Here is a 27,182-nt window from a genome sequence, read left to right on the forward strand (position 1 = left end):
TTTTCTTAAACTGCATGGATTATCAAGACTAAGGGACAATCTTAATTTTGGTTTTTTACTCACAGGTTTATCAGCCTGAACGTTTTGCTTGAAATTCTATCTGGCCCCTTTTTATAAAACGAAATTTACATTTTTTTGAAATTGCAATATTCAACCAGTCACACAGTTATAGATGTTGTCCGTACAGATACATTTAAAAAAAATCAAAGAGACTTACAATGTAACAATTATATCAAATTTATAAAATCAAATACTACATTGAAGAATCTCAACTTCGTCAACACGTCTATGAAGATCGCGGTATAATTTGCAAAAGAATATGAGTAATTGTAGTAAATTGACCGGGTTTTAAGTTGGCAATGTAAAAAGGAACATAGAAAGTGTTACCTTTGTTGCATGCAGTATAACATACGAGACATAAGAAGTCTAATTGAAAATGCTATAGTCTGTCCGAAGATATTTTTGCCGCATATTTTCTTGAATTATTCAATACATGTATTTATAAATACCTCTTGATTCAGACGATATTCGTTCAATAGTATGAAAAACTCCAAAGATTTCCCTTTTGAAACGCCCCCTCTAGCTTGGTAGGTTTCAATACACGGCAAAAAATAAAAAGGTCTACTGGGATTTTGCATTGCATCAGCCATATTCAAGCCCGGATGAGAACGTTGAACTATTGTGCGAGGTATTCCTAGTGACTTCCGAATGGAGAAAAGATGCCATCATTCCCCATTATGAATCCCGTAGGAAAACTGTTTTCTTTCAAGTGAATTTTAACGAGGAGAAAGTGATGAATGTATGAAAAAAGTTATCTTGAAAATTATCCCTTTCATCGATATCAATTGCACTTCTCTCACATGTATGTGTATTTTTAATAACAATCGTCCAAATGTGCAGCATAAATATATTAGGACAGACTATAGTTCGTAACAGACGCACATGAATATTGCTTTTAAAATATATATGCAAAACACAGCATTGAAAATTAAGCGCCAATAGTTAGATTATTCAGAAGGCTGAATAATCAAACCTATTTAGGACCATAATGTAAAGTAGCACATGTTTGATTTGTACTAGGTGTTTTAAGGTATCTCACTCCTCCGTTTTTATTTCATTGCACAGATGTGCATTATATTCAAGGTCAAGATCTAGTAAATGAAAGATGCCTACAGGGTTATGAAATTCAAGATATAAATTCTGTAAATAAAACTTCAGAACAATATTATTGTTTCATAAGGTGTACCGGGGCTTATCAAAGAAGGTACAGTTTCCTCCAATATTTGCCCTAAAATTCAAACGTTGTTTAAATCTCATAAAAATACACATACGTCATCTTGAGCATGTGTGTATATAAAGTACCAAGTTATACACTTTTATATAGTTTCAAAAAATAATTATGACTTTAACATGTTGGCATACTCCTAAAATTTGGTCTAGAGGAGGTGGCCAAATATGTAAATCATTAAAATTAATTCTAAAATGTTCAAATGCATTCAACCCTGTGCTGTATGCAGGTGTTGTATTAGGCGAAATGACTGCCCTTAACAATCTAGATGCTTCACCTGTAAGATTAGCCTCCAAAATTCTAATGGGATTGTCTCCGGATCCTTCTTTGCTAATGGTGCATTCCCACTGTTTGAGAGTAATAGCATCTGATACAGAATTATCTATGCCAGGAATATGTTTATCTTTAAATGTAATACTAAATTGCATCAACATTAAGACCAACTCACTGAGCAGGGACATGATTCTCTTGGACCTTGAAGACTGTGTTTTAATAATGCTTACTAAAGCAATGTTATCAGTGAAAAACTGAATTTTCTTAGAACTGAAGGGTCTAGCTCATGTCATTACTGAAAATACAATCGGAACCAACTCAAGGAAAGTAATATATCTCATCACTGTTTCATTCTTCCAATCAAGTGGCTATTCAAAATACATCCAACTATTTTGAAAAAAAGAAAAACAACCACAGCCAAAACGTATAGATCCTGCACCTTCAGGATACAGCTTTACACTCTCCAATTGACCCATTCCTGCAGTGCATGTCCTCCCTAACTGCCTTAGATTAATCCTTATCTAAAAATTTGGGTTAACTACTCCAATTAAGGCATCAAAGAATCTCCTTTTAAATGTCCTGCTACCCCTAACATCTTAATAAAGAAGTTATTTTACCAACTAATGATTCTAGTTCATTCCTTTTGGCCGTCTTTCTATCAATCAAAATTTTTAATAAACCTTTCAATTCTAGAATCTAAATTGATGTAAGAATTCTAATACACCTTTGGACAGTATCAATTTCCAAACCAAGAAAAACAAGACAGGTCACTGGACCCTATGTTTTATCATCTGCCAATGGAATACAAAATTTATCACATTTTTCGCTTTAAAAAGATTTCCATCAAAGTCCTACATTCTCCAGTTTGTTTTCGTCAAGCAAATATGAAATCACCAAAATAATAAACCTGCCGTTTCTTTAACAACCCATTGCAAAAATGTTGAAAACTTTTCAAATATAGCACATGCTATTTAGCAGTCCATTGGTAAACAATTGATTCTTAAACGTCAATCCCAGCGAATCAAAGTCCCATGAATGTATTGGTAACAAACGTAAAGCATTTTAATATCACTTTATCTAACTCAGCTCAGGGCCCTAACATAGCTATCATATCAACAACTGTATCATAACCAGTATATTTGACTGAGCATGTACTTGGATCTATAAAAAAATAATACCCTGTGGTGGAGGGTATGACAAATGAGTTATCATTCTCCAGCCACCACTGGATTTTGGTACTAGGCCTATAGGGGAAATACGAATATTTGGCATTGGAGGATGTGAAAAAGGACCAATTACTCTTCCTTCTCTAATTTCTTTGCATATTTTGTCTTCTAACTGGGCTTGGAGTCGGTCAGCTGATAATAAATGTTTTGAAACAACACCAATTCTAGGACCTTGATAATTAAGGATGAAACCATATGTGAAGCATCGATCTTGTCTCGGGCTGAAAAAAGGACTGCCTATTTGACACATGTATGGACATAGGACATGCAGTGGCCTTGCCCACATTTAAATACAACTGTGGTCATACACGCATTGCTTTTTAAAGCAGAATCCCTAGAAATTAAAAGCGTAGCACTTATCCCAATTGTAGGCCCCTGATGCTGAGGGAGTTTTCGTGCCCACCTACCATGTACATACACCTGTAACCCATAACTCTGAGTCGACTGAAGCCCAAGACTTGGCAGGATCCATTGCAATTTTTAACTGAAATTGTTCATCATACAGAATCCAATCTGCCGACCTATCATTCCCTGTCCTAACATCATGCACATATTTCAGCATGTCTTGAATTTGCTTACATCAACAGATGTAAATACATAACAATGATCAATAATGCATCAGTCAATTTTATAATGGAGGTTATTTTTACTGCAGACCTTGATTTACTGAACATTTGACCATCATTTCCAACAACAAGGACTCTTTCACTAACTGTATCTTTAATGTTGAATTTTTCATCAACAAGGCCAAATCTATATATTTACCCTTTTTAAAGTTAACTTAACGTTATACAGATTTAGAATATTCCGGATTCGGTTTTGTTATTAAAAAATTTTGCGGGGCACGAACTGTTTAGATTTTTCCTAGTCCATGTTCTGAATACCATTTACCATGTTTACAACGTTTCTTAGAAAGAAAACTTCTAGGTTGGTAAGTTTAACATGGAATCTGCTTGTGTATTGTTTTGTGCAGAAACTTATGTTAAAAGTGGCAGGTGACTCAAAATAGATGTTTTACTTTTGATTATGACAACGGAAATAAAAAGAGCCTCTCGAAATTTCATCATACGGAAGGTTTTACGCATCACAAGTCATTACCTATCAATTTACAGGTCATTAAAGCTCATCCGGAAGTTGCACATGTAAACAAACCGAATTGTTTTGGACATTGATTAGTGTCACGTGATTGCGATTTCTGTCTAAAAGTAGTTACAATGGGATAATCAAGAATTTGAATATGATGTTATTCGGTGTCTGTGGTAAGAAATATGTATTTATAGAGAATGCATCTTAATAAATATATAGTTTTTGAAAACATCATGTTTCAATGAGAGGTTTCTGGCTCATGGTGTATGCCACGCTGCTTTATTTACATTCTTCTGCGCTTGCGTAGCTATGAAGCGGAAGGAAAACTCAATATTCTTGTGTTGGCCCAACGCATAAATCTATCTGTCTCTTTCTAATTTGATTTATTTACTTTGTAACACCGTAATTTTTCAAAGGTTCATCCTTTTCATATGATATATAAAATATGTAGAAATCGTGTAAAAATTCGATATTTGCTGAATCATGGGTTTGTGCGTCACCATGTCCCTATAAACGATATATATAAATGTGTAAACATAACTGTTTAACTGTGAAGATGTATTTTTGGTAACATGTTAGAATGTTGGCACTAGTGATAAATCTAAGAATGTGTATATAAATTTCAAGATACAAGTATCATAGTAGCATGTTTCTATTGTATGATAATATCGGAATTTAAGGTTTCTTTTTTGCAAGCGATATTATGTGCACTCTACCATAGGCATACATGACGTACATATATAGTCATTCATTTTGGATTGTGTGGTTTGCTAGTCGTAAGAGTTTTGTAATATTTGCTTATGTACTAGAGCCTAAGTGAAAATATTGTTTACAAGAACACAGGGCATATATTTCCTCGAGTGATATTTGTCATATGCTGAGTGTGTTTTGTTTGTTTATTTATAGCATCAAAACTTAAGTATTTTTTTCTTTGTATTTTCAGCAATCACATCAAGTCACATCAAATGTTGTTACATCAGATTATATCATCATACTAGCTTTTCCATGATTGAATGAAGTTGGGCATTGGCCTCTTCATTGATGGTAGTTAGTACACCCTTCAATAATTATCATTCGTAATGATTCGCTTACATTGTGGCCCAAAGAAATTTAATGAGGTTTATCGGTGTTGGTGTAATACCCAACGTTTCTATGCTAACACTATCCAACACATTAGTACCTTCTGCATGCTCCAGCAGAACAAGATCCAAGGTCTGTGGTACTTCCCCGGGGGCCCGATCCCTCTTCCGTTTTCCTTGGTTGGTGCGCGGCTCGACTTCCACGTGCACGTCGGCCTGTGGCTGACTTGGTTTTCGTTTAGGCATTCTTAATCTTTACAAAAGGGGCTCAAAAAATAAAATAAAACTGTTTAAAAGACAATTTTAATTTAGCACTCCAACTAATGATAACTTTTAACGTGATTTTAACAATTCATACAATGGCTGCATGGCATATTCTACCAGATATCAATCAAGAGCGATTAAATCCGTAAATATATCTTAATCAAATAGTCATCGGCGAAATATTTTAACACAATAATAACTGTTAAGTTAAAATCAACAACTTGTTTGTGTATAATTATAATATTAAACAAATTGACAAATATTAATTCAAAAAATTATCTTCATCAGCTTTTACCGACCTCACTGAAGCTATCGACCGTAAACAAAATATATTTCCGGAAAGTCAACAATGCTCAGAATATTACAATGATAGATTTTGAGAAAGTTAATTATATAAGTACTAGATGAATTTTAGGATTGTAAATTAAACTTGCTTTGATAACGGCACATATTTAAAGATAAGCTGAAATATATGCTATAATTAAACGAATTTAAAAGCATGTAACTAACGGATTAGAAGAGTTTGAGAATTAAAATCAATACTTTCACAGCGCAAACGTCTACTCTGATAAGTAGCATTTGATGTCATGGGAAAATCTTATTTTTAGTGACCTTTTCATGCAAAGTGCTTAAACAACATAAAAGTATATACCTGTAGGAATGAAAAACTTGAGTGCAACATATTTTGCTTTCTCGTGCAATTAACAACTCAAATCTACATGTTGTGTGTACTTTTGTTGTTGAGCTTTTTTTACGTACAATTAAAAAAGAATCAGTCATAACATGCCTAAAATCTCACCAAATTTTCATGAACTTATAACAGTTACGTACATGATTCAAAATTCCGTAAACTAAACAGGTTTGTAAATGCAGTTATTGTACTATTACAGTTTTGATCTTTAGTCGATTAATAAACGATTCATGTTAATCGATAAATATAAACACTGCTAGATAATTACCCGCGCAAGCGCGGGATTTAACACTTTACACATTATTTTGATATAATGCTTAATATGTTGAACCATATATTGGTGCTTCTTTTTGTATATACTTTGTCCGATTTTTCCTTATCTTATTCTTTAAAGAACTATATATGATATTAGTCAAATTTGGCCCCATAATTCGCTATTTTTAAAATGAATCAGGTACATTTTGATTTGTTTTGTTATTTTTTAAAAGAGTTGATATAAAATATGTTTTTCACCTATCTATTTAATTTATATCCACTCACTGGCAGTAAACGACGTCAGAGGTGACGCTATTTTTATGATTAAATAAAAATCAGTCAAAAAAGGACATTTTGTTTTTATCTCTTTTTAAATGGGAAATATAGAGCGACTCCTTGAATAAGAACGAACTTTTTGTCACTTAAAGTATTGGTGTAATACATCTTTGGTGAAATTATTTTGTTTTTACAAGCAGTCGCTAACTGTTTCCTTAAAGATAAACTGCTTCAAAACAAGCCGTTTTATGCTAAAAATGAGAAAATGGCGGGAAAAGGTTAACTATATGTTGTCATACTTTTAAATTGTGGGCACTAAAATCAAATTGAAAATAATGAAAAAAAACTTCAAATGTATATTTGTACAAATAAAACAAAGAAGTACAGTAAAATGACAATGTTCATCTAAGGGGGCCATTTTAGGCTCAAACCATATATAATCCTTTGAAATAAAAAACCAACTGAATTGTTAGATATTTAGAGGGGCGGACAGGGAGGAAAAATCTAAACTGAAATGGATAATACTATTCATGTACGTGGCCTTAATTCTGTTTGTTGCAGCTGACTGAAAAAAAAAAAGTTTTGCTATATTTATTTCAAAACAGTGTATAGGTATTTCGTGTATCTCTCTAAATTTGGTTTCTTAAGTCAATTTCCAATATAATAAGAATTTCAAATAAAAAACTTTTGAAAAACAATCTGGAGAGCGGGGCATCCCCATTAAACTTTCCCGTTTTACGCATAACTTATTTATCCATGTAGACGTAGAATACAATGATCTGTTCATTAAATTATGTTTACAAATTAATATCTAAAGTTTACAACCAATCTGTCGTGGTATGTGAATGTATGAAATTAAACACACTAGTTATGCATTATCATCCATTTGCACGCATATTTTAATCCAAAGTTGTCAGATTCAAAGTAGCTGGTCAAAGCCGATGGTTAACTCGCCCTATACTTTCCACAATAAACTCAAATAGTCAACCCGTTTCTAGGCACCCCGTTCTGAAAAGTTATTTCCATTAATACGAAAATCGTATTGATTGTTCCATTTATTAGCTTTTTGTATTAATTGAAGTCCGATCCAAGGTATTTGCCCGCGATGCATGATGAACTCGTCATACACTGTTCGTCAATCCGCGTTTTTGGTTACCCCCTTCTGAAAAGTTTTATCACATTCTCTCACCAGAGGTCGTGCTTCGTAAGCAAATGAGTATCCAAACTAAAATCGCCCACTAAAGAAACGAATTCACTTATTTTATTTATTTAACATTTGTCAAATCTTAACTTTTATGTATTCTCTAAAAAGGTTCACAGTACATATATTCACTCTTTTCGTAATCATTCAATATTTTTTCATTGCAAGGATATACTTTGATCGAGATTATTCCTTACGTGGATCCGCCAAAACGTGTCCACCACCTTACCCTCATTTTTGCTATTTTGGCCTTGTTTATCGAAAATGAAAGTAGGTTTTTGATTAATTTCACAATAATTACTTATCAGTTGAAATTCATTTATACCTTACGGACATCATCTCACATGTGTTGAAATACCAAAGGCGTAAGCAAGTACTCTGGTGCTGGTATTTTGAAGTTTATATGCAAAATGCCTTTATTTATAAGTAAAGATATGTGTGACATTTACAATTGATAACATGCATGGCGTACAATTTATATTTTCTTTTTTATAGAAGAAACAAGTTCGGATGATACTGAAGTCAATTTTTGTGTGTGTTTGTTACAATGTAGAGCAAAAAAAAAAGTCCGAGAATTGCGAGATTGCTTTAAACTTTGGAATACTGTAAGCAACTGTTTTGCATTCTACTATAAACGACTATTATTTAACTTCTCAATTTTTTTTCAATTGATAATCTTTTGGCCGATATTTGTATTCAATGAGAGAAATAGACAGACGGACAGACAGATTTATTCATCTATTGTGTAACATCGATAATAAAAAAAATTAAATTTAGTGAACATGATAAAATGTCACTATGTTTATTGGCATTGGGGTGGCTTTTATATTTTGTTGGTCTGTCATTGTGTCATTATTGTGTCATAGTGTCATTATTTGATACACTTAATTAGGTGTGTACGAGTATATTTGAACAATAACCACAGACAAAATGTTGCAATTAATACCGAAAAATTAACTTTACCCGTGTTCTGTATTGTGACTATCGTTATAGCTCGCATGTAAGCGTTTTATTGTTTATATGTACATCTTTCTTTTAAAAAAATTAATGAATTGAATTGATTGTAAAAAGTAAGTAAAAGTCGCTTAATCATTGTTAATGTACACCAGTACCTTAAAAAAAAAGCTTAGCTAACTGTCTTGTTGTAAATTTTGTATTTACATCCACCCAGTAAATTCAAAATTTACAACATGACAATTAGTTCATGCAATCCGTGATTTTTCTTAGGTTGCTGAAGATTTCGACCTATCGATAAACTGCATGGTTAGAACTGGACCGAGTAAATCTCAGTCCCGTCAGTTTTTTATACAGCTGTGAATTACAATCAATTTTCATAAGAAATAGAGGGAATCATACTAAGTGGATGTAAATTTAAATCTCTAAATAAAAGATGCCATTTTTGTCAGGATATTTTCTCTCAAATCAACTTTCCACATTTTGGTAAATGTAACTTTTCAGTGAAAAAGTCAAAGCTGATTTTTACAATTGGAAGAAATCTAGAATTGTAGAAGTTATTAGTTTATTTTACTTCAAACAATTCAAGACGATGAAAGGAAGTATAAAAGAAAGAAAAATAATGCAAAACAAAATTCGACGTGCGTGACGTCGTGGCGTTTTCAACCAGCTACTTCAAAGTCGTGTTAAAATGTCTTACTAAAATTGTCATAAAATGCTTACGACACATAAGATCTTGGATATCTTCAGAATGAGTTGACTAATCGGAATTGACAAAAATGTAAGTTTGTGAAATTTTGACTTTTAGGACCCTTTTCCCGTGACGACAGTCATATGATTTTATTTATTTAATCATCACAGAAAGATTATTATTTCGTAAATAAACAACATTCATGAAGAAAATCCATTTAAGTTAAAGAAAAAAAATTGGGGGTGGGGGGGACTTTTTCCGTGTAGTAGGGTTTTTAAGACAAAATGACAGAAACAGCAGTTTTATGTATTTTCAATATACATTTCTTTTTATACTACTTTACATTATTCATATTTTTAACATTTGATAGGTTTGTAACATATTGTGTAGGTTCTGTGTTGAATGTACCGAATTGAATCTATAGATGTTTAGCGTAAAAGCATGCAAATATATATTGTTTTAAGCTAAATTTTGCGAGCATTTTACCTATACTATACTAAAATTTGACATTACTGACCCCCACGTTTTATTATGTCAGAATAATATTGAATAAATATTTAGGCAATTATTTATTGATTAATTATTGATTAATCTTATAAAATTCTATATATTCGAAAAAATTATTTCAATTCAAATTGTAACTATCATGGAAAATGTCTATTTTAAGTGCAAAAAGGTCATATTAAACGTTTCCTACAGCTTCCTACAATTCACAGGATTTTCCCGTATTCTCAGAACTTATTTATTAAGACATATTCTAATTTTGAAACACCGATTAAATAGTTGTTTTAATTGAACTTCGCTGTTTGTTTCAGGAATAAATTCGTTTAAAGATTGCATTTTTGAAAGTGATTTAGTTACATTAAATTGTTATTTCATATTTTTAGAAGAATTGATATAAAATTTATTGTGTACATATTTATTTGCATTCACTGGTAGTACGTGAAATCAGAATTGACGTTATTGTTGTAATTCAATCAAAATCGGTCAAACATCGGCATTTCTCGTCATCTTTGTTCGAATTGGAAATACATGTATAGAGCGTCATTATTAACACAGAAGTTGTTGTATCACCTATTATTCTTGAATAGGTGCATCTTTGATAAAATATACAGTACCGATCAGACCCAACCTAACAGAAAGTAAACCCCAACTAAACCCTGGGTTTACTTTCTGGGTTTACTTTGGGATACTTCGGGTTTACTATAGTGGACCCACAGTAAACCCAGGGTAAACCCAAAGTAAACCCAGAGTAGACACAGAGAGTAAAATCAGTTAGAAGTATACCCCTTAAAACAGACGCTAACTGTGTATTCGGAATATACAAGGGGCAGAGATTACAGGCAGTAGGATGGAAGATAAAAGACGGGTCTACTTCACACTTCAGTGCGTACTGTTGACCTCAAAAGCAATATCCAAGTAAACCCCGACTGGACCCAAATTTTCAAAAAGTAAACCCAAAAAGTATAAGCCCGGAGTTTCGCTGGGGTTTACTCTGGTGTTAGGTTGGGTCTGATCGGTACTCTATTTTGTTTCTTCAAGCAATCACTCATTTTAAAAATGAAAAACAGCCGTTGTATGTTTAAAACGCGAAAATGGCGAGAAAAAGTTGACCTGCTGATGCCATTTCTCTAAGTTTTGGACTTTTGGATTAAATGAAAACTAGGGAAAAGCTCAATATGTACATGTCTTCAAAGAAAAAGAACATTTATGACTATGACGCTAAGTAAAACAAGAGGCCCATGGGCCACATTGCTCACCTGAGCAACAATAGACATCATAAAATCAGCTTTACGAAGTAATATACAATGTACCAAAAAAATGAGCAATGCAGTCTAACAGATCCAGTATTTAAACAAAATATATTTTTTTCACTGGATATTGTGTTTATCATTGATCCCTTTTTATCACAGTTTAGTCATTTCACATATTGGGCAATACAGTTCTAAAGAAGATTTAAATAAAAAAAGATATAAACCTAAAAAAAATTTGTGAAGCCCAAGAATTGTCCAAAGGCCAATGTCTAAGTAATTTTAAAGAATCCAAAAAAAATGTCAGAATGCTTCCATATAAGAAAAACCATATATTTTGAAGAATTTGAATCTACATCTAAGGTTGCTTTCACTAATGTTGCACCTTTTCTAATAATTTTTTTTTTAGAAAAAGATTTTTTCAATATATTCCTTTGTAAAACTTGAACCGGTCCCCACTGTGCCACCACCCTACCGTACCCCCGGGGATCATAATTTGACGAAAGTTGAGTATACCCTATCTAATGATACTTCACACAAGTTGCAGCGTTTTTGGCCAGTCATTTTCTGAGAAGATTTTTTTAAAAAATTCTCTTTATATTCCTATGTAAAACTTTGACCCCGCATTAGGAGTCAACCTTACCCCCCGGGGATCATACATTGAACAAACTTGAATCTGCACTATTTGCTTCCACACAGGTTTCAAATTTTCTTGCCAAATGGTATTTGACTAGAAGATATTTAAAGATCAACTCTATATATTCGTATGTAAAACTCGACCACCCACCCATTGTGGTCCAACCTTACCCTCCGGGATTTGAACAAACGCAAATCTACACTATCTGAGGATGCTTCCACACAATTTCATTTTTTCTGACCTATTGGTTTTTGAGAAGTAAAATTTAAAAATTTAAATCTATATACTCCTAGATAAAATTTCGACTCCCTTCCCCCCATTGTTGTCCCATCTTACCCTAGGGACTACGATTTTCACAACTGTGAATCTACACTATCTGAGGATGCTTCAACACAAATTACAGCTTTTCTTAGCCAAATGGTTTTTGAGAAAAAGGTTTTTGAAATAAAACAGCAAATTTTCAATAAATCCTAATTTGTTCGCCTAAAAATAGGGCGTGGCCTTTTATTTTAACAAACTTGAATCCCCTATACCCAATGATGCGTTGTGCCAAAGTTGGTTGGAATTGGCTATGACGGACGGACGGACAGACAGACAGACAAACAGACAGACAGACTGACAGACAGACGGCGGATAAAAAGTGATCAGAAAAAGCTCACTTGACCTTTTCTCTCAGGTGAGCTAAAATAAAAAGCTTTGACAAATACCTTCATATTTTACTTTTACCCTCGTATTTGATAAATTTAGGGAATACAATTTAATCTCTTGAAACTTTAAATGTAAAATTTAGAAGTGTTGCTCAGCAATCACAATCTTAAAACCACGAGGTTTAAGAATATTAAGAGAGAGAGAGAGAGAGAGAGAGAGAGAGAGAGAGAGAGAGAGAGAGAGAGAGAGAGAGAGAGTCTTTAAAAAAACCCTCTGTTTTCATCCGCAATATAACACTACATCATTAATATTTTCAAAACAATTTTATGGAAACAGAACAGTGTATAACTATCAGTAGGTCTATACACACAAATTAATTTTAGATGAGGTGCACAGCAGCACCTGGACTACGAGGTATAACACAACTGACGATTCATCCAGTCGATTTCAACCTTTGCATAAGAACAAGAAACTATATCAATGATTTATTATATGTTCAAACGTTATTGGATGAAGTGCAGTAAAATGAATCCTTATATTGATTAAAAAACAAAAATGTACTGAGCAAAATGTAAATGTTTTGAAACGTTGCCAAGTAGGCATTCAAAACAATGTCTTTGAAAATTGAAGTTTGAAATATAAAAGTAGCACGATCACGATTTGAGCCAACATTTTCAAATTTTATTTTTCAATTGCTTTGAGTACGAATCCTTTATTTAATTTGTTCTACTTAATTACAAATATTTCAATGTTCATCGAGTTAAAATTTATACAATTTTAGAGCTCAGAACTCCTTGCTGTGTGAAACGCTCAAGCCGAATTTTAGTTCGCATTTTGAATTTTAATTTGGCAAAAACTACAAATCTTTATGTTCATAACAAACGAACAATGAAAAAAAATTCTTCAACAAAACCCTTACTAAAACGTCTTACATGTATAAGCAAAAACAAAACACGAATCTCGTTTCTTTAAAAAAAAAAAAAACCACACGTTTTTGAGCTGCGTATCCTGCATTAAACTCGTTAAAGTCAACACCTGATATTCAAATTAAGCTGAGGCACTCGAAGCCCCATAAATAGAAAAGAAATAAATTTCTTACTGTAAATTGTCGCTTTGCTCCTTCTACACATACAGTACCGATCAGACCCAACCTAACACCAGAGTTAACCCAAACTAAACCCCAGGTTTATTTTTTGGGTTTACTTGGGGTTTACTCTGGGTTTACGTTTTGAAAATTTGGGTCCACTCGGGATTTACTTTTGGTTTACTCGGGTTTACTTTGGGTTTACTTTGAAATTGCTTTTGAAGTCAACTGTATGCACTGAAGTGTGAAGCAGACTAGTATTTTATCTTACCATCCTACTGCCTGTAATTTCTACCCTTTGTATATTCCGAATACACAGTTAGCGTCTGCTGTCAGGGGTATACTTCTGTCTGGGTTTACTTTGGGTTTACTCTGGGTCCACTCTAGTAAACCCAGAGTAAACCCAGAAAGTAAACCCAGGGTTTAGTTGGGGTTTAATTTCTGTTAGGTTTGGTCTGATCGGTACTGTATATTTACTATTTTTACTACCGGTAGTTTTATGTACATGCACGTTGCTCCCTTATATATATTTCACTAAATTATTGAATCTGATTCCAACAGTTTGTTTACTCATAAACTGTTTTGCTTTGTCAATTTCTATTAGTTTTCTATTTTTTTTTAATTCATCTATTTATTCAGTGCTTTATTAAAACTATTTTTTTTAAAATAACCCTTATGGTTTTGTTTAATTATTCATGATATATGCACTTGAGTTTTTTTTAATACAAAATGGCGGAGATTTAATTAAACAATAATGTCCTATTTGACAATGTTTCACTTTCATATTTAATTTGATTAACAGAATTATATTATCTGAGTGTTAACATTTTTGAAACCGTAAATGATTTTATCTTTTCAAATAGTTATACGCCTAAATAGGTAGCTCTTTGATTAAAACATCAGGAAATGAAACAACTTTTGGAAAGCGTATAAACTAAAAATCGAATGCATATATCAAACAACTCGACAGCTCAGAAGAAATAAAACCAGACCCTTAAAACAATAGAAATATTATAAGGTGTTATGTTGTAAAGAACTTAGCACTATATATAACTTACCTGGATTTTTATTCTCTCCTTTTTGCTGAGACTTTAATACATGTAGGCCCGATCATTAAATGATGTATGATTTTCTAGGTTGCCTGCTTTTTATGTCCGACCATGCAATTATAATTTTTCGCGAGGTCACATGTTCCGAATTCTATGCAATTTTACCAGCCAATCATTGGTAAACTGAACACCTAGAAATATATAATGATTTATAAAAACAAAGTGCAGTTGTTGTTGTATTGTTTGTATTGAGGGTCACTTCTGGTTATTTCGAATCAGTTGGGAAACTGGCATAAAACAGTCCAAAAAAATTAATATTCTAAACAAAATAGTTCATCTTACTTCCTTTAAAGTCTAAAATAAAAATAAAAAGTTACTTTAGTTTATGGTTTTCACTACTTTGAATTTATAAATGCCTATATGTATCACCTGTACCCGCTTGTTTGTCATAACTCTTGTATTGGAACTATCATTGATTTGCATAAACAGTTAAACGAAAAAAATAAATGCATTATTGTGGTAAGCCCTGATTGATTCGGGTGTGATCAATGTGTATAAAGTTTTATAAAAATCTGAGATCATGCGTGCCATGACCCTGTAGTTAAATTTTGGTTTTTACAGAGAATTGATGTTAAATCTATATACTCCTAGATAAAACTTCGACCCCCCCCCCCCCCCAATTGTTGCCCCATCTTACCCCTACTTCCACACAAATTTCAGCTTTTTTTAGCCAAATGATTATTTTAAGGAATACAATTTAATCTCTTGAAACATTAAATGTAAATTTAGAAGTGTTGCTCAGCAATCACAATCTTAAAACCACGAGGTTTAACACTTTTAATAGAGAGAGAGAGAGAGAGAGAGAGAGAGAGAGAGAGAGAGAGCGCATTGTAAAAAAGCCCACTCTTTTCATCCGCAACATAACACTACATCATTTATATTTTCAAAACAATGATCTGATAACAGAATAGTGTATAAATATGATTAGGTCTATACACAAAAAGTAATTTTAGATGAGGTGCACAGGTGTACCTTGACTACGAGGTATAACACAACTGACGATGCAACCAGTCGATTTCAACCTTTGCATAAGAACGAGAAATTCTATCAATAATTTATTATTTGTTCAAGCGTATTTGAATGAAGTGCACTAAAATGAATCCTTATATTGATTAAAAAAAACAAAAATGTACTGAGCAAAATGTAAATGTTTTGAAACGTTGCCAAGTAGGCATTGAAATCAATGTCTTTGAAAATGGAAGTTTGAAATATTAAAGTGGCACGATCACGATTTGAGCCAACATTTTCAAATTTTGATTTGCAATTGCTTTTAGTATGAATCCTTTATGTAATTTGTTCTACTTAATTACAAATATTTTAATGTTCATCGAGTTAAAATGTATACAACTTAAGAGCTCAGAACTCCTTGCTGTATGAAACGTTGAAGACGAATTTTAGTTCGCATATTGAATTTAAATTTGGCAAAAACTACAAACTTTTTATGTTCATAACAAACTAACAATGAAAAATTCTTCAACAAAACCCTTACTAAAACGTTTTACAGGTATAAGCAAAAACAAAGCACGAATCGAATCTCGTTTCTTTAAAAAAAAAAACACATGATTTTGAGCTGCGTATCCGGCATTAAATTCGTTAAGTCAACACCTGATATTCAAAATAAGCTAAGGCATTTGAAACCCCACAAATAGAAAAGAAACTAGACACTTGTTGCAAAAGCAACAAAAAGGTCTTCCGTTTTGACATACATGTATCAATTTAACTGTAAGACATTGCTTCTCTTACATGCAAAAAAAGTTGATATGATAATTATTGTGAATGATATATCCAGACGTTACTTACATGTAAAACAACGAGAATAAAAAGAAATCAATTTTTTAAGTACTTTCTGTGACGACCGGAAGTAACGCCGATATAAACAAAAATGTTAACCATTTGTACAATCATAAGTCAATCTTGCCTCAAAGTTTGGTTGTTCACGACTCTGCCAAATCTAAGATCTCTTTGAAACAATATTTTTTGTCTCGGGACCGAAACGGACGAACGAAAGTGATTAATAAAAACAAAAGCTAGTATTTCTCGTACATTTGCTTAATGTACATCACTGTTTATCAGGCTAGATGAAATTCCAAAAAAGTCAGCTAAACTTGTTAAAAACAGGATTTGTTTGAACCCTTCCGGTAAGAACCGGAAGTGACAGTTGACAAAATTAAACCCGTTTAACACATCCCCAATCAAAATTCTATCAAATAATCTATGAAAGATTCGTGTCTCAATCACTTACAATGACGAAAATATTGCGAACATCAAATTTGTAAAAAGAAAAGCTACATAGAGATATTTGAGATATCTCACCGGAAGTAAAATTTATTTGCCAATTTAAAATTATATAGATGACATATGTAAGATTGTATACTGATATTTTCATTTTATGTAAAATGAATAAAACAAATTTTTGAAGGGCTTCCGGTGACGACCGGAAGCTACGCCGAACAAAACAAAATAGTGTAAACACATGTACATACATAGGTCTATCATCCCACAAAGTTTGATCGTTCAAGTCGTTACCGTTTTTGAGATCTCCAGGAATCAAGGTTTTTTGTCTCGGGACAGGAAACGGACAAACGGAAGTGCTCAATGTAAATTGTAATTAATATTTTTTTTGTACTTGCCCTTTGTACTTAATTGTTCATCGACTTTACTACAAATATCAAAGGAAAACAGTTAAACTGATAAACAGCTCGATTTGTTTGAACTCTTCCTGTGTGGACCGGAAGTGACGGAAGACAAAACGAAACCGGTTAAACACATCTTCAATCAAATGTCTATCATTCATGAAAGTTTTGTGCTTTGATCGCTTATAGTTTTTGAGATCTCGTTTGTACAAAATGTGTTTTAAAAAAGCTACCTGAGATATTTGAGATATCTCACCGGAAGTAGAATTTTGTTGTTGAGTTAACATCGCATAGACAATCTATGCATAGATTTTTACTTATATATTTATTTTATGGAAAAAGAATTTTATGCGAAAAAGTAGTTATTTTTGAAGTGCTTCCTGTGACGACCGGAAGTTACGACGAACAAAACAAAATAGTGTGAACACATCTACAGCTATGGGTCTATCATCCCACAAAGTTTGGATGTTCAAGTCTATACCGTTTTTGAGATCTCATTGATACAAGCTTTTCCAACGCGGGACAGGAAACGGACAAACGGAAGTGCTCAATCTAAATTGTATTTAATATATCTTGTAAACTTGCCCTTTGTACTTCATTTCGCATCCAGCACACTACAAATATCAATGGAAATAAGTTAAACTGATAAACAGCTCGATTTGTTTGAACTCTTCCTGCGTGGACCGGAAGTGACGGAAGACAAAACGAAACCGGTTAAACACATCTTCAATCAAATGTCTATCATCCATGAAAGTTTTGTGCTTTGATCTCTTATAGTTTCTGAGATCTCGTTTGTACAAAATGTGTTTCAAAAAAGCTACCTGAGATATTTGAGATATCTCACCGGAAGTCGAAATTTTTTGATGAGTTAACATCGCATAGATAACCTATGCATAGATTTATACTTATATATTTATTTTATCGAAAATGAATTTTATGCGAAAAAATAGTTATTTTTGAAGTGCTTCCGGTGACGACCGGAAGTTACGACGAACAAAACAAAATAGTTTAAACACATCTACAACTATAGGTCTATCATCCCTCAAAGTTTGGAGGTTCAAGTCTTTATCGTTTCTGAGATCTCATTGTCCATAGCTTTTTGTCGCGGGACAGGAAACGGACGACAGGAAGTGAATTTTGAAAAAATGAAAAAAACGCCTAGAGATATTATCATTTTCTATCAGTCCTGAAAATTTCAAGAAAATCCATCCCGCCATCTCTGAGAAATCTTGTGGACAAAAAAAGGAAAAAAAAAATAATAATAAGAAACATTACAATCACTATAAGGTCTTCCGTTGGAAACGGAAGACCTTAATAAAAATTTTACTTTAAATTGTCGCTTTGCTCCTTTTACACATATATTAACAATTTTTACTACCGGTAGTTTTATGTACATGCACGTTGCTCCCTTATATATCTTTCACTAAATTATTGAATCTGATTCCAACAGTTTGTTTACTCATAAAACTGTTTTGCTTTGTCAATTTCTATTTTCTATTTTTTTTAATTTAATCAGTGCCTTATTAAAACAATTTTTTTTTTAAATAACCCTTATGGTTTTGTTTAATTATTCATGATATATGCACTTGAGTTTTTTTTAATACAAAATGGCGGAGATTTAATTAAACAAAAATGTCCTATTTGACATTGTTTCACTTTCATATTTAATTTGATTAACAGAATTATATTATGTGAGTGTTAACATTTTTGAAACTGTAAATGATTTTATCTTTTCAAATAGTTATACGCCTAAATAGGTAGCTCTTTGATTAAAACATCAGGAAATGAAACAACTTTTGGAAAGCGTATAAACTAAAAATCGAATGCATATATCAAACACCTCGACAGCTCAGAAGAAATAAAACCAGACCCTTAAAACAATAGAAATATTATAAGGTGTTATGTTGTAAAGAACTTAGCACTATATATAACTTACCTGGATTTTTATTCTCTCCTTTTTGCTGAGACTTTAATACATGTAGGCCCGATCATTAAATGATGTATGATTTTCTAGGTTGCCTGCTTTTTATGTCCGACCATGCAATTATAATTTTTCGCGAGGTCACATGTTCCGAATTCTATGCAATTTTACCAGCCAATCATTGGTAAACTGAACACCTAGAAATATAATGATTTATAAAAAAAAATGTGCAGTTGTTGTTGTATTGATTGTATTGAGGGTCACTTCTGGTTATTTCGAATCAGTTGGGAAACTGGCATAAAACAGTCCAAAAAAATTAATATTCTAAACAAATTAGTTCATCTTACTTCCTTTAAAGTCTAAAATAAAAATAAAAAGTTACTTTAGTTTATGGTTTTCACTACTTTAAATTTATGAATGCCTATATGCATCACCTGTACCCGCTTGTTTGTCATAACTCTTGTATTGGAACTATCATTGATTTGCATAAACAGTTAAACGAAAAAAATAAATGCATTATTGTGGTAAGCCCTGATTGATTCGGGTGTGATCAATGTGTATACACGTGATTCAATTTCCTCAAACTGAAAGGTGTTAAATTTTATTAATAATGTCTACAAGAGGGAGATAGAGGAATGGTTCTTTCAAAAACGCCGACTGTTTTCATTAGCAGCAAAACAATACATTTTTTATTACTTGGAAAACTATTTTTGATAACAAAACAGCGCAAACCAATCAATAAGTCAATACATTTATAATGATTTTAACCCCGAGGGATAACACGATTGACGATACATGCAATCGATTTTTTTTAAAACACACCAGTCATGTACGAAATACCCTATTACTAATCTCATATTCGCTCAAATGCACCAAAAAAAGTGAGGTTCAATCAATCTTTATATTGATTTAATAAACAAAAGGGTATTGAGCGAAATGTAAATATTTGTATGAAAATGCATTGTAGCAGACGATGGTAATATTGTATAAAGATACAACATTTTTAGATATAGGTTGGGAGAAAGATCAATTGTCCGAGAAGAGAGAATGAATTTAAAAAAGTCAAATGCTATCACGAAACAAAGGCGAATAAAATCAATAATATTACTCTTTTCTTATCTTGAAAAATAAAATTGCTTGATGAATTGACCTTTCGTTTCTTATTTTTACATATTTGTTTTCTTTTCTTGTCCTGTCATAGCAAATAGCATCATTTCCAGGTTTAAAAGAATCTAGAGATAGACCGCATATTTTAATGGAAGGAATAACTTTGAAAGAAGAATTTTTAATACTTAAGATGCAGGGTCTGGATTTAAACTAAACAATACTCACATTTCGTTATTCAATAGTAATAGTATGGAAGCTTCATTTTCGCTTTTCTACCACTTAACATATACAAGTATTCGATTAAAAAGCGAGATACAGAGTTTATACTTTTTGCTATGAAAACTAAACTTAATCTTTTTCGTAAACATACTGCATTTGAAAATACCAAAACAGAACCGTTTAATTTATGTTTACAACAAACTAGCAATGAGAAAAATTGTTCTTGAAACAGAACTCTTGCTATGATGATTTAGCAAAGCACAAGTCTTTCTACTTAACAAAACAGGTGACCTTTATGTCCTGCCTTTAACTCAACGACTGATATTAAAATATTGTCTGATTGTTCGAAATACTAAATTTAAACTTTCTTAACCTCAAAAAAGAAAAGTAAAGTTTATAGCTGTAATCTTCTCTATAAAACATGCTTGTAACGTCCTCAATGATAATTATACTTAGTACAAAGATATCGAAGCTATATTCAGTTAGAAGAGTTTCTAGTGATATTCTATGCCTGTAGTTTTTATTTTAAATACCAGAGATAGAGTTAAAATTGACAAGTTTCTTGAGCAAAATATGAAATTATGTTGCTTATTGTGACGCCATATTGATCGTAGGAGTTTTTACTTAATATATCGCTAAGAGTTGCTTTTTCATACCCGCGAAATTAGGCATTAAAATCGTAGATGTATTGTAAACATTTACTATGGATAATTGTTGAAGAGTGAACCCTCTGGAAAAGAGGATGATGAAACTGATGGTGAAAAAAAGAGACTTATTCCAACTCATATAAACACAGAACTAACAACATCATCTTAAAGGTATATTTTTATTGATTATCCATGCAGGACAAGACAGGGAACGTCAGCAGCTGACGCAATAAAGGATTTGACAGGAAATTTTTGTTACATGTTGTCGTCTTATTCCTTACTTATGTAGCAATATACCTTCATCACAGGCTTATGGCGTTTTTGTCGCTCAGTTGATTCGATACTCAAGGGCATGCTCTTCATATGAACAGTTTCTAAGGCGAGGCAAGCTAATGACAAACAAGTTGATAAAACAGGACTATCAACAGTCTCGTATGAAGTCATCTTTTCTAAAGTTCTATGGTCGATACAACGACCTTGTCAGCAAATACAATCTTCCAATTGGTCGCATGCTGACTGACGTTTTTCATACTAATTTTTAGACCACAATTAGTCATCCAATTATCTACGGATTTTCCGGGCCCCCCCCCCCCCAATTACGACAAAGAGCACACGGCGGGTGTATCCGGTCAGCAGAGGATGCTCACTCTTCTTAGGCACCTGATCCTACCTCTATCTTTTTAGAGGTCTGTGTTGCTCTGCTTAGAATTTGTTTTCCTTTTACGGATTGTTAAGATGGTTGACAGCTTGTTATTGTCGTCATTTTTTCATACACTGTTGTAGAGAATAAGAAGGCAATATTTATCAACTTTTTATTTTGGTTAAAATTTAGTAGTGCGTTATAGAACATGCGGCAATTGCAACTGGTGGAGAAAAATAGACAGTCAATGCCGGTTCGCAAGCACAGATGCGTTGGAAATCATGTTGGAAGTGCAAAATTGATGGAATGCAAAAGTCGAGTTCAAGAAATTAAAGAGTTATCTGATAAAGAGACTCTAGTAGAAGTTTTGGAACGCAGTGGAAATACTACTACTGTGCTAGCCCATATCAAAAGAGACTTGCACGGGACATGAAAGAAACGGTATGATTGCAATTGCATCGTCAATAACATTGTAAAGGACTTGTATGCTGTGAAAAAAAAATAGTAAATGTGTTATACAACACATACAAAAGTGTCTTAAATCTGCTTTTTCTAAGAATGAAGGTGTCAAAACAGGAATGGAAGAAAGCCTCAGAGCAATAGTACCTCATCAGTTTTTGGATTTCTCCTATCACCCAAGATTCTGCGGAATTAAACGCAAACAACAGGAAATATACATTCGCAGAGGCCTACCTTACAAAACATCTTTTAAAGATAACCATCTTAGATTTCAACTTGACAAACAATCATGGAACCAGTCATTAACAATGCAATGCAATGCAATTAAAAATGGCAGATTTAGGATCCAGCCAATAATGTGAACATGCAAACCGAAAAGTTATAATCCTTGCACCTAAGTCATTACACTATGGAAATTAGGAATCCTTGGATTGTTGTGTAGTAGCAAAAGCAGTCATCAATGAAGGAATACAATACACATGTTTTTCTTTTCTTTTTTTGCATTATATTTTACATTTATTCATTGATATTTTATTGTGTATTCCATTCATGAATTTTCTAATTAGGCCATAAATAGATAATATATTTCCAGCAGACATGTCAAAATTATCAATATAACACATTTTGTATCAGTAATTTTAGTGCATTAAATGTTTGAAAACATCATTCACGGTGTCCAAAGAGTGGGAAATCTTGGAGCATTTTTCTATTAATTCCTTTCTTTTGAAAAGCAGTGCAATGCGGTTTGACAGATTCGCAAAATATGACGCATTAGGAACTTTCTTAAGGACGGGCCATGCAAACCACGTGCACTCTCTGGTTACGTCGCGGCTGGACAATGGAAATGCGCTCTTATCCAATATTAATAGCACCTACGTAATCTAACTTTACATAGTTCAGAACATTGCTGCACTGCAAGAGAAAACCACCAGGCTGAAAGACGTCGCAAGATATAGATGACTTAATAATAATATTAAGAAAACAAAACGCATGAGGATAAATGGAAAAAGAAAGATGCCATCAGCCTAAACAGCAAAAACGTTGAGGAGGTGCAAACATTCCTTTACCTCCTAGCCACAAAAGACAAGACCAGAAGGACAGAAGCAGATATAAAGAAAAATGTGATAGAGAAAAAACTGTTTCATGAATGTAGTAGGCTTTCTAAGAACACATTTAAAATATAACCCTTCAGCTAACTTTGATTTATTCATTGGTAACACATTCTTATGAGACTTAAAATCGATCTAAATAAGACAGTTTAAGTGATAGCTCTTAATGATATCACTATGCTTGTAAAAGGTGTAACAAATGTCAATTTTGATACTTTACTCCCAATACGTAAACTTTAACAAATTAATAAATTCTTACCAAAATAATTGTGATGAATTACTAATACAACAATGATTCAAATATCATATAACAAATTTTAACAAATTAAAACAAATCAAATGACGATGGATAATGGGCAGAAAGTCATACCCGTAAGAAGTTCTAAGATGTTATGTCCAGAAAAAGTACTCCTTTTCCTTTCTGAAAAATAACACCCCTCATAACACCGAGATATGTGTTTCCATTTAAAGATGAACTTTTTGAGTGATTTATTTACCTATTTGCGTAAATAGTATATGTATATAAGGTATGAAGGGTATATAATCTCCTCGAATGTGTTTTACCTGTATACATCCATGTGACGTGGTTTTTTTTTAATTTCAATCCTGCCTTTATGTCCACACTATTGAGTTCTGTAAGTTCAATTTCTGTTTCTTTTCATGCAATTGAAAGGATTGTGAATAAAGAAACAATATTACCCGCCTTTAAAGAGAAACCAACGATCTTTTTAACAAAAAAATCGCTCATAGTAAATTATAACAAGAGGCCCAGGGGCCACATTGCTCACCTGAGCAACAATTGCCTTAATTCTGATCAAATTAGCATTACAGTACCAAAATATCTTGACAACTAAGTACAGTAGATCTTGCTAAAAAAAATAGAAAATCTGCCAATTTTTATCCATCTCTTTATTTGGGTAAATACCAAGCCCCTTTTGTTGTTGTACCTGTAAGAAAATTTTTCTCTATTCCAATTTACCCCCCCCCCCCCCCCTCCATTTCGTGGCCCCCCTTTTCTCTAGGGAATCATGGTTTCATCAAACTTAAATCTGCACAACCTGTGCTTTCACACTTAGTACTGAGTTTTGGACCGAAAACTTTCCCAGAATATTTTTAAAGATTTTTCTCTATATATTCCTATGTAAAAATTCAAACCGCCATCACGGCCCAGCCCTATCACTAGGGACTGTGATTTCGCAAACTTGAATTTACACTATCCGAGGATGCCTCTACACAAGTTTAGGCTTTTCTGGCCAAATAGTCTTTAAAAAGAAGATATTAAAGATTTTCTTTATATATTCCTATGTATAAATTCATCCCCCATTGTGGCCTCACCATACCCCATGACTATTATTTAAACAAACTTGAATCTTTACGATCTTGGGATGCTTCCACTTAAATTTGGGCTTTCCTGGCCTTATAGTTTTGAGAAGAAGATTTTTAAAGATTTTCTCTATATATAAAAATTTATCCCCCATTGTGGCCCCGCCCTACCCCCAGGACTTGAACAAACTTGAATCTACATTATCTGAGGATGGTTACAATTTGAGCTTTCTTGGCCATAAAGTTTTGAAAAGAAATTTTTTTAAAGATTTTCTCTATATATTCCTGTATAAAAATTTATCCCCTAATTGTGCCCCACCCTACCCCTGGGGACCATGATTTGAACAAACTTGAATCTACACTACCTGAGGATGCCTCCACACAAGTTTGAGCTTTTCAGGCCGAATAGTTTTTGAGAAGAAGATTTTTGAAAAATACCAACAAATTTTCAATAATTCTCAATTATCTCCCCTTTAAAGAGGGCGTGGCCCTTCATTTGAACAAACTTGAATCCCCTTCACCTAGTGGTGCTTTGTGCCAAATTTGGTTGAAATCTGCCCAGTGGTTCTTGAGAAGAAGATGAAAATGTGAAAAGTTTACAACGCCGACGCCGACGACAACGACAACGACGACAGACAACGGACAAATTGTGATCAGAAAAGCTCACTTGAGCCTTTGGCTCAGGTGAGCTAAAAATTCTTTTCACAAACTAACAACAATCTGTCGATTTATAACCTAAAATAAAAGGTTATTAAAAGTACTAGAATATAGAAAACGATACAGAGGTAATATTATGTAGTATGGAGGGTAAAATAAAAAAATTTGGTCATAATAAATGTTAACTTATCATATGACTCATTTTGTTATTCTTATATATTCAGATTATCATATTCAATGCAAGGTTGTCCATAGTAAAGCTGTTGACTAAGTGCAGCTGTGTAGACTATACTAAGTGTAGGACAAATCACACAAAGTCAAGTGTCTTGAACTACCTTTGAGCTACACCTCTGGCCACTCAGTCATGTGCATCAATATATTGCTATTTTATCGGTTAAAGAGTGTTTATATATAAAAACAAAAATATGAATGACATGTACGATCCGAATGCCTTACTTTACCGGCTAGATTGAAGTCTGACTGAGTAGGTCGCAATAAATAAACCATCCCCTAATTTAAAAAAGTGTCAATCTTAGCCAATTTAGTGCATTGACTTTAAAATTGCGTTTAGGGTAACTGAACCCAAGCACTATCATTAAACATTAAAACTATCGTTAAACAGCTGTTAAACGGTTTAACAATAAACATACAAAAATAAATTCACAGTCCAAAGTTTGTATTTCACAATTTTGTTAGCATTTTACAACCAAATTAAATTTCAAATACTGCCAAATATTCCTTTTTTTTTCAAAATAAAAACAGAATTAATAAAAACATACAAACCTTCAGAGTTCCATAGTTTAAAATTCAACTTCTTGCATAACTATAAAACACCACAACAAAACATATAAGCTAGTAAAATATCAAGGATCAAGTTTTTTAAATGAGTCGTTAACCTGACGTTTTTCAAATAAAGCACGTGAAGCACGTGAATATCATTTTATGAATGTTGAAGTAGAGTCGAACAGCTTTATTCTCAACGTTCTTTATTTGTGTATAATTCACAGGAAGTTTAAATTTGTCATGAATATCCACTTAAAGGGACTTGGACACGATTTGACTTAAAATGTTCAAATTTTATTTTTCCACTTTCAATGTTTATACTGATAAAAATAGAAGGTTTTAAAGCTATGTCAAAATTTGAAAGTCAAATATCAAGTTATAAGCAAGATACAGAGTTCATAGTTCTTTGTTTTGTAAACAAAGCTCGTATATTGTCATTTTTACATATGTGTTGTATTGGTGTAAATTTCAATCAAATGTATCTTAAAGCTTTCTTTTGTTGATAATAGTATTTATTAAGATATTGAGTTAGTTTAAATCGTTTTTACATGCCATTTTGTCTAAGAAATTGTAATTCCCAACATTATATTTTTTGTAAACAACGATAAGACTCGAGCTTTGTTTACATAACAACCAATTCTTACCTCTGTATCTCGCTTGTAACTTGACTTTAACATTCAATATTTTTGTCAATCATTTAAAAGGCTCCAATAAATCATTTTATACATAGAAAATAAAAAAAAAATTGATCTCAAATCGTGTCTAAGTCCCTTTAAGTTGCACAATATATTTTCTTTGTAAAATGCATATTCTTGAAATAACACTGCAAACATTAGCAAGGCCAAACAAAAAGTCTCTCACGATTACTGGGCAAAAAATTGTTTCATAAACTCACCTCAGCCCTTTATATATGATATATACATTTTTCCTATTAAAGTAAACCGCTTTGTATTGACGTTGTATTGGTGAGGTTCCTGGTTGTCTTGATGCCGATAGATATTTTGTTTTATTATTTCCCCATTTTTCTGTAGATGAGATCAGGTGGGGGTATAATCGATGTATGCAATTCAAAAGTATTTACTTTAATAAAGAATGGAACATTTTGACAAAATAAAACGTAACTTTGTAAATGCAACGATACAAATGGCATCATAAACGAGTCCGGCACTTT

At 32.7% G+C, this 27,182-nt stretch overlaps 1 long non-coding RNA gene across 1 annotated transcript; it reads right to left on the reverse strand.

Moving 5' to 3' along the window:
- Nucleotides 1-4,658: 4,658 nt before the first annotated feature.
- Nucleotides 4,659-26,290, reverse strand: LOC128173828 (uncharacterized). The gene is made up of 4 exons (XR_008242576.1): nt 26,012-26,290; nt 19,083-19,264; nt 14,463-14,644; nt 4,659-5,219 (listed from the first exon to the last, which is right to left on the reverse strand). It is a non-coding gene; the product is annotated as an uncharacterized LOC128173828 (long non-coding RNA).
- Nucleotides 26,291-27,182: the final 892 nt, after the last annotated feature.

Source organism: Crassostrea angulata, chromosome 2 (assembly GCF_025612915.1).
Source record: "Crassostrea angulata isolate pt1a10 chromosome 2, ASM2561291v2, whole genome shotgun sequence".
NCBI lineage: Eukaryota > Metazoa > Mollusca > Bivalvia > Ostreida > Ostreidae > Magallana > Magallana angulata.